Raw genomic sequence first — 9,384 nt, 5'->3', positions numbered from 1 at the left:
CATTCATATTTACACCGGGGATGCTGGGACTGTGCTATGAATAGAGATTGGGGAAAAATTTGACTTGATTTGATTTATTATTGTCACATGTATTAGTATACAGAGAAAAGTATTGTTTCTTGCGCACTATACAGACAAAGCATACCGTTCATAGAGAAGGAAAGGAGAGAGTGCAGAATGTAGTAAGAACATAAGAAATAGGAGCAGGAGTAGGCCATCTAGCCCCTCGAGCCTGCCCCGCCATTCAATAAGATCATGGCTGATCTGAAGTGGATCAGTTCCAGTGTTACAGTCATAGCTAGGGTGTAGAGAAAGATCAACTTAATGCGAGGTCGGTCCATTCAAAAGTCTGACAGCAGCAGGGAAGAAGCTGTTCTCGAGTCGGTTGGTACGTGACCTCAGACTTTTGTATCTTTTTCCCGACGGAAGAAGGTGGAAGAGAGAATGTCCGGGGTGCGTGGGGTCCTTAATTATGCTGGCTGCTTTGCCGAGGCAGCGGGAAGTGTAGACAGAGTTAATGGGTCAATTGGATCTGTATTCTCTGGAGTTTAGAAGAATGAGAGGGGATCTCATTGAAACGTACAAAATACTTACAGGGAATAAACAGGGGGAGGTGTGGGGAAGATGTTTCCCTTGTTCGGGGGGAGTCTGGAACCGGGGGGAATAATTTGAGAATAAGGGGGAAGCCACTGAGAACCGAGATGAGGAGACATTCCTTCACCCAGAGGGTGGGGAACCTTTGGAATTCCCAGAGGGAGCTCAGTCCCTGAGTCTGTTCAAAGCAGAGATTGAGAGACTGAGACGGTAATGTGAAGGATTATGGAGGGGGGTTAAAGGCCATTGGAATGCCCAATCAGCCAGGATAGTATGGAATAGTGGAGCAGGCCTCGGTGGGCGGAATGGCCTCCTCCTCCTCCTGTGACAGACCAGGAACTCCTCTGAGCAAGAAAGATGAGCAGATACTGGAGGCCCGGCGATGGCCAAGAGATGTTGGAGCATTATGAGGTCCCAGTGAATGAATCACATTGGGCTGGTCTACAGCTACAGTCAGTAACGAGGAAAGCTCAGAGAATGTTATTCTTTATCGTGAGGGGAATTGATTACAAGAGTCGGGAGGTTACACTGCAGTTGTACGGGGCGTTGGTGAGATCACATTTGGAGTATTGTGTACAGTATCGGTCTCCTTATTGAAGGAAAGATGTCCGTGTGTTGGAAGCGGCTCAGAGAAGGTTTCCCAGACTAACACCAGGAATGGGCGGGGTGTTTTATGAGGAGAGGTCGGGGAGGTTCGGTTTGTATCCGCTGGAGTTTGGAAGAGTGAGAGGCGACTCGGTGGAAACCTTTCAGATCCTGAGGGGGTTATTGACAGGGTGGATGTGGAGAGGATGTTCCCTCTTGTGGGAGAATCTGGAACCGGGGCGGAGAGGGGGGGTCACTGTTTAAAAATAAGGGGCGGCCCATTTCAAGACGGAGGTGGGAGAAATGTTTTCTCTCGGGGGAGTGGGCGGAGTTTCCGGAACTCTCTTCCTCAGAAGGCAGTGGGCGTTGAGTCTGCGAATATTTATAAGGCAGAGCCAGAAAGATTCTCGATTGATGAGAGAGTGAAAGGTTATTGGGGGTGAAAGGTTATCGGGGGTGAAAGGTTATCGGGGTGAATGAGGGGTCGAGGTTACAATCAGATGGGCCATGGTTTTATTGAGCGGGGTAGCAGCTCTAAGGGGCTGAGTGGCCTCCTCCTGTTTCTAATTCAGATGTGCGTATGTACAAAACATGATTAAAGATAAGACATCAACACGAAGTGAGATCAAGACGCAGAACTCAAGAAATAAATGTCAAACATTTCCGAGATAATATCAGATATTCAATCCCCACTCTCTCTCCCGCTCTCCCTGTAAATTTTCCCCCTTCCAGTATTTCCCCAATTGCTCCTTTTGAAAGTTCCGATTGAATCTGCTTCCACCGCCCCTTTCAGGCAGCGCCTTCCAGATCACAAAATGCCAACACTTGGCAGAATTGTTCTGGGGCAGGAGGAGGCCATTCGGCCCATCGCGTCTCTGACTCTCCAAATGGGCCAGGATAGTATGGAATGGTGGAGCAGGCCTCGGTGGGCTGAATGGCCTCCTCCTCTTCCTGTGACAGACCAGGAACTCCTCTGAGCAAGAAAGATGAGCAGATACTGGAGGCCCGGCGATGGCCAGGAGATGTTGGAGCATTATGAGGTCCCAGTGTATGAATCACATTGGGCTGGGATACAAGTACAGTCAGTAACGAGAAAAGCTCAGAGAATGCTTTTGTTTATCGTGAGGGGAATTGATTACAAGAGTCGGGAGGTTACGCTGCAGTTGTACGGGGCGTTGGTAAGATCACATCTGGAGTATTGTGTACAGTATCGGTCTCCTTATTGAAGGAAAGATGTCCGTGTGTTGGAAGCGGCTCAGAGAAGGTTTCCCAGACTAACACCAGGAATGGACGGGGAGTTTTATGAGGAGAGGTCGGGGAGGTTCGGTTTGTACCCGCTGGAGTTTGGGAGAGTGAGAGGCGACTCGGTGGAAACCTTTCAGATCCTGAGGGGGTTATTGACAGGGTGGATGTGGAGAGGATGTTCCCTCTTGTGGGAGAATCTGGAACCGGGACGGAGAGAGGGGGTCACTGTTTAAAAATAAAGGGCGGCCCATTTCAGACGGAGGTGGGAGAAATGTTTTCTCTCAGGGGGAGTGGGCGGAGTTTCCGGAACTCTCTTCCTCAGAAGACGGTGGGAGTTGAGTCTGCGAATATTTATGAGGCAGAACCAGAAAGATTCTCGATTGATGAGGGGGGGGGAAAGGTTATTGGGGGTGAAAGGTTATCGGGGGTGAAAGGTTATCGGGGGTGAAAGGTTATCGGGGGTGAAAGGTTATCGGGGGTGAAAGGTTATCGGGGTGAATGAGGGGTCGAGGTTACAATCAGATGGGCCATGGTTTTATTGAGCGGGGTAGCAGGCTCTAAGGGGCTGAGTGGCCTCCTCCTGTTTCTAATTCAGATGTGCGTATGTACAAAACATGATTAAAGATAAGACATCAACACGAAGTGAGATCAAGACGCAGAACTCAAGAAATAAATGTCAAACATTTCCGAGATAATATCAGATATTTCACCAGACAGTGATGTTTTTTAAGAATCTCCCAGTGCAGGAGGAGGCCATTCAGCCCATCCTGCCCTGTGCTAACCCTCCACAAGATCCATCCATTCAATCCCCACTCTCTCTCCCGCTCTCCCTGTAAATTTTCCCCCTTCCAGTATTTCCCCAATTGCTCCTTTTGAAAGTTCCGATTGAATCTGCTTCCACCGCCCTTTCAGGCAGCGCCTTCCAGATCACAAAATGCCAACACTTGGCAGAATTGTTCTGGGGCAGGAGGAGGCCATTCGGCCCATCGCGTCTCTGACTCTCCAAATGGGCCAGGATAGTATGGAATGGTGGAGCAGGCCTCGGTGGGCTGAATGGCCTCCTCCTCTTCCTGTGACAGACCAGGAACTCCTCTGAGCAAGAAAGATGAGCAGATACTGGAGGCCCGGCGATGGCCAGGAGATGTTGGAGCATTATGAGGTCCCAGTGCATGGATCACATTGGGCTGGTCTACAGCTACAGTCAGTAACGAGGAAAGCTCAGAGAATGTTATTCTTTATCGTGAGGGGAATTGATTACAAGAGTCGGGAGGTTACACTGCAGTTGTACGGGGCGTTGGTGAGATCACATTTGGAGTATTGTGTACAATATCGGTCTCCTTATTGAAGGAAAGATGTCCGTGTGTTGGAAGCGGCTCAGAGAAGGTTTCCTAGGCTAATACCAGGAACGGGTTTTATGAGGAGAGGTCGGGGAGGTTCGGTTTATATCCGTTGGAGTTTTGAAGAATGCGAGGCGACTCGGTGGAAACCTTTCAGACCCTGAGAGGGTTATTGATTCAGCATCTGTCCATTGTGTTCTGACAGGTCACTGCTGAAGACTATCCCCTCTGGCTTTGGGCTGAGACCACACACTTGGAAATTAGCCTGTATTTTCCAATTAACATTGGGCGACTGTTCCATAAGACCATAAGGAACAGGAGGAGGCCGTTCAGCCCTTCAACCAGTTGATAAGATCATAGCTGAGCCAACACTCACTAAAGTTCACTTTCTCCCCTGACCTCCGTCACCCTCAATCCCTCCCGACTGATTAAATATCCTACCGATCTCAGCCTTGGAAATGTTCAAGGATCCGACCGCCACACATTCCTGGGATAAGGAATTCCAAAGATTCTCCACTCTCTGGGAGAAGAAATTCTTCCTCAAATCCTTCAAGGTACACCCCCTCAAAACACCCCCTTATACACCTCAATCAGGTCCCCCCCTCAGCCGTCTCTGCTCCAGAGAAAACAATCCAAGTCCATCTCGTCTCTCCTCATAGGCTCAAAAGCTCCATCCCAGGCAGGTGAGGTGAGCAGAACCGCACACACAACACTCCAGCTGTGGCCTCACCAACGCTCTGTACAACTCCAACATTACCTCCTTGTTTTTATACTCTATGCCACGACTGATAAAAGCCAGGGTCCCATCTGCCTTCTTAACCATCCTCTTCGCCTGCTCTGCCACCTTCAGGTATCAGTGAATAATTACCCCAAGATCGCCACGGGTGGCACAGTGGTTAGCACTGCTGCCTCACAGCGCCAGGGATCCAGGTTCGATTCCCGGCTTGGGTCACTGTCTGTGTGGAGTCTGTACGTTCTCCCTAAGCCAGTTCTGTATCCATCTTACCAGCTCACCTTGGATCCCACATGAATTCACTTCTGAATCAGCCTGCCATGAGGAACCTTATCGAAGGCTTTACTAAAGTCCATGTAAACAACATCCACTGCCCTGGTCAACATTCTTTTGTTACTTCCTCAAAGAACTCAATCAAGTTTGTGAAACACGACCTCCCCTTCACAAAACCACGCTGCCGATCGCTAATAAGCCTGTTCTCATCCAGATGTGAGTACATCCTGTCCCTCAGAATCTTCTCCAATAATTTCCCCACCGCTGATGTAAGGTTCACAACCTGTAATTTCCCGGATTCTCTCTCCTGCCTTTCTTAAACAGAGGAACGATGTGAGCTACTCTCCGATCCTCCGGTATCTCTCCCGTGACTAAAGAGATACAAAGATTTTGGCCAAGGCCTCAGTAATTTCTTCCCTCGCCTCTCAGTATTCTGGGATAGATCCTATCTGGCCCTGGGGACTTGTCCACCCTAATGTTTTTCGAAACCTCCAAGACCTCCTCCCTTTTTATCTCAACACATCCTAGAATGTCAACATCTTCCTTTCTACACTCACCATCCACCACATCCTTCTCCTTTGTGAATCCTGATGCAAAGTACTCGTTAAGGACCTCGCCCACCTCATCTGGCTCCACACACACTGTTTCCTTCCACTGTTCTCGAGTGGACCCACCCTTTCCTTAGCTACTCACTTCCTCCTTATATACACATTAAAAAGTGTGGGGATTCTCCTTAATCCTGCCTGCCAAAGACATTTCATAGCCCTTTCTTCCCTCCTGAGTCCCTGTTTAAGGTCTTTCCTGCTCTCTTTGGATTCTTCAAGATCCTTATCCTTTTTCAATTTCCTGGAATTTATGTATGCCTCCTTTCTTATTCACTAAGCTCACAATCTCTCTCATCATCCAGGGTTCCTGAATCTTGCCATCTTTATCCTTCATTTGTACAGGGACAGACTTGTCCTGAATTGTTAACAACTGACTATTAAAAGACTCCCACATATCGGATGTGGGTTCACCCTCAAACAGCTGTCCCCAGTCTACATTCCCTAGCTCCTGCCTAATTCTGTCGTAGTTAGCCTTCCCCCAGTTAGGTACTTTCACTCTGGGACGACTTCTATTCTTTTCTCCAAGTATCTTGAAACTTACAGAATTGTGATCAATGTTCCCAAAATTTAGCATGGCCAATCCCCCGAAACGACACATCTTTGGACATTAAGGGGCAATTTAGCATGGCCAATCCACCTAACCTACACATCTTTGAACACTAAGGGGCAATTTAGCATGGCCAATCCACCTAACCTACACATCTTTAGACACTAAGGGACAATTTAGCATGGCCAATCCACCTAACCTACACATACTTGGACATTAAGGGGCAATTTAGCATGGCCAATCAACATAACCTACACATCTTTGGACACTAAGGGGCAATTTAGCACGGCCAATCCACCTAACCTACACATCTTTAGACACGAAGGGGCAATTTAGCATGGCCAATCCACCTAACCTGCACATCTTTAGACACTAAGGGGCAATTTAGCATGGCCAATCCACCTAACCTACACATCTTTGGACACTAAGGGGCAATTTAGCATGGCCAATCCATGTACCCTGCACATCTTTGGACACTAAGGGGCAATTTAGCATGGCCAATCCACCTAACCTGCACATCTTTGGACACTAAGGGGCAATTTAGCATGGCCAATCCTCCTAACCGACACATCTTTGGACACTAAGGGGCAATTTAGCATGGCCAATCCACCTAACCTGCACATCTTTGGACACTAAGGGGCAATTTAGCATGGCCAATCCTCCTAACCGACACATCTTTGGACACAAAGGGGCAATTTAGCATGGCCAATCCCCCTAACCTACACATTTTTGGACTGTGGGAGGAAATCGGAGCACCTGGAAGAAACCCAAGCAGACACAGACAGTGACCCGAGCCAGGAATCGAACCCGGATCCCTGGCGCTGTGAGGCAGCAGTGCTAACCACTGTGCCACCGTGCCACCCAGATTTTAGGAATGGAATTAGAGAAGACTTTGAGACACGAAGAGAGGGCAGAAGGAGATTTGGGAAGTGTCTTCGGCAGAGGGTCTGGGGTCCAGTCGCTCATTTTCAACCCGGGAGAGGCAGATGGCTGGGTTCTGACTCTTCGAGCTGGGGGTGGGGGGTATTAAGGGATACGGGAGGGGCTGTGAGGAGATGGGGGGGGGGCAAAGTGGGGGTCTGGCCACGAGGATCTGAACCAGGGGGCAAGAACAGGGGCGGAGAGGGCCTCGGAACGGAAAGGTCGCTTTGACTGGAAGGCTTACAGCCGACCCTCGCTGGTTCCGTCAGAAGCAGTTTCCGAGCGAGAGTGGGGTCTGCACCTGCCTCTGTTCCAGAGACCACCAGCGAAATCAGATAGTGACTCAACTTCTCAAAATCTGAAACATCTGCCCGAATCGCTGCTCGAAGTGTTTCAGCGACGTTTACCCCGGTGTAAATATGTGTGTGGCTCAAAAACATAAATCAAAGACTCGCGAAGGAACGGACCTCCTTCACGGCCGACTTATTCCCGATTCTCTACACTGTCCGTCTCAGCACGTAGTGTGTCCCCGGTGTTAGATTTTAACTGCGCGGTGGGTTGGTGCGTCTCGGGGATCCGGGAAGGTGCTACATCAATGCACACTTGTTTCGATTGTATTTTTTCTGTTCTCTTTCTCTCAATTCGATATCTGTTGGTTCCAAAATCTTCACGCAACATCTCAACTCCTGTGCCACGATCACCGACACTGACCAACTCATCCAGACCACAGTGTAATCTCTCGGCACAGGAGGGGGCCATTCGGTCCATCATCCCTGTGCTAGCTCTTTGAAAGATCTCTCCAATTATTCCCCACTCTCTCTCCCGCTCTCCCTGTAAATTTTCCCCCTTCCAGTATTTCCCCAATTGCCCCTTTTGAAAGTTCCTGTTGAATCAGCTTCCAGCGCCCTGTCAGGCAGCGCCTTCCAGATCACAACAACTCGCTGTGTGTCCAAAATAAAATTCCCCTCATCTCCCCCCCTCTGGTTCTTTTCCCGATTCTCTTCAATCTGTGTCCCCTCTGGTTACCGAGCCTCCTGTCACTGGAAACACTTTCTCCTCATTCACTCCATCCAAACACCCTCCCCTCCCCCTCGTGATTCTGAACGCCTCGATTCAATCTCCCCCTGAACCTTCTCCGCTCCGAGGGGAACGATCCCAGCTTCTCCCAGTCTCTCCTCGAGATGAGGCGGGAAAGAGGGGACAGGTTGAGATATCTATTTCTCTACGGAGGTACTCTTTACGTTGAGAAGAGCGGTGGCGTTTAGGAGATCGACGGGCAAGGGAGGGGGTGGGAGGTAAAATTGCCTCTGGTTTCAGAGGGGAGGGAGATAGATTGAACCAGATTGAGGCTGGACGTTGAGATAAATGTGGGACTTCTGCCAAGAATGTTGGCAAACCGCGGAAAGAAAATTAATTAGCACGGCAGCGAAATGTTTGCGTGGACTGGCTTGGGAGGGTTCCAACCACAAACTCTACATCTGTCCCTGGCTAACATCTTACAAACAACAACAAAACCACAGCCGAAGGTGAGGCTTCACGATAAAGACCTGGGTTCAGCAAGAGAACCGAGAAAACCAAGCTCCAAGTTTTGAGAGGAAAGAATCAGAAGACAAAGGTTGGAGGAAAAAGATGGCCGCCATCGAAGGGGCTTGTCCGTCAAGCGACAAGAAGGTCAGGCGGCGACTGAACGCCATTTCTTACCCGCTCTGATCCGCTACGTGACTCCTGTCCACACCCCTGTCCGCTAACCTCTTGGGTGGGTCTGTCGGGCGGAGGGGATCCAAGGGGGCAACGCGCCGCCAACCTCCTGGAAGGGCAGTTAGGGATGGACGATGAACATTGGGGCCCAGTTAGCCACGCCCGTCCCCCGCGGAGATCAAACAGAGCAGAGCCAAACGGAAAATGGACGTGGGTGAAATGGAGGAGCTGGATTCGGATAGATTCCCCCCCGCTGCCGCTGATCAGGGACAGGTTCGATCCGGAGGTGGAGTGCAGGGCGGATGGAGGATTCTGAGCGGGGGGGGGGGGGGGGGTTTCCGTGCTGAGGCGCTCAACCCCTCACCGCGCCCCGCGTTCAGCCACGTGTGAGTGCGACACAGGCAGCGAGTCAGGGTGGGTAGAGCAGTGAGTGATAAGGATCTCCAAGGCGGGGAATCGAGCTTCCTCCATCTCAGCTGCCTCGCTCGAGAGACAGATGTGCGGGGTGACGCAGCTCGCTGGTTAGACCACATCTGGACCCACAGCCTCATCCACCCACAACGGAAGCAAGCGAGAGTGTGTGTGTGTGACCTCGGAGGGAGAGGAACAGGAGGAGGCCCCATTCAGCCCCTCGAGCCTGTTACACAGGAACAGGAGGAGGCCCCATTCAGCCCCTCGAGCCTGTTACACAGGAACAGGAGGAGGCCATTCAGCCCCTCGAGCCTGTTACACAGGAACAGGAGGAGGCCCCATTCAGCCCCTCGAGCCTGTTACACAGGAAAAGGAGGAGGCCCCATTCAGCCCCTCGGGCCTGTTACACAGGAACAGGAGGAGGCCATTCAGCCC

The 9,384-nt window shown here is 50.5% G+C and overlaps 1 protein-coding gene across 1 annotated transcript in view; it reads right to left on the bottom strand.

Annotated features, from left to right (window-relative positions):
* The window catches only part of LOC144488230 (scavenger receptor cysteine-rich domain-containing group B protein-like), a gene marked incomplete at its 3' end in the record, with an annotated part of 71,519 nt that extends 62,727 nt beyond the window's left edge, over positions 1-8,792 (bottom strand). The window contains exon 1 of the mRNA XM_078206263.1: positions 8,542-8,792. The remainder of the gene's footprint in view (positions 1-8,541) is intronic.
* Between the last annotated feature and the right edge of the window lie 592 nt (positions 8,793-9,384).

Source organism: Mustelus asterias, unplaced genomic scaffold (genome assembly GCF_964213995.1).
Source record: "Mustelus asterias unplaced genomic scaffold, sMusAst1.hap1.1 HAP1_SCAFFOLD_1391, whole genome shotgun sequence".
Taxonomy (NCBI): Eukaryota; Metazoa; Chordata; class Chondrichthyes; order Carcharhiniformes; family Triakidae; genus Mustelus; species Mustelus asterias.
This window is presented reverse-complemented; position numbering and strand designations above follow the sequence as displayed.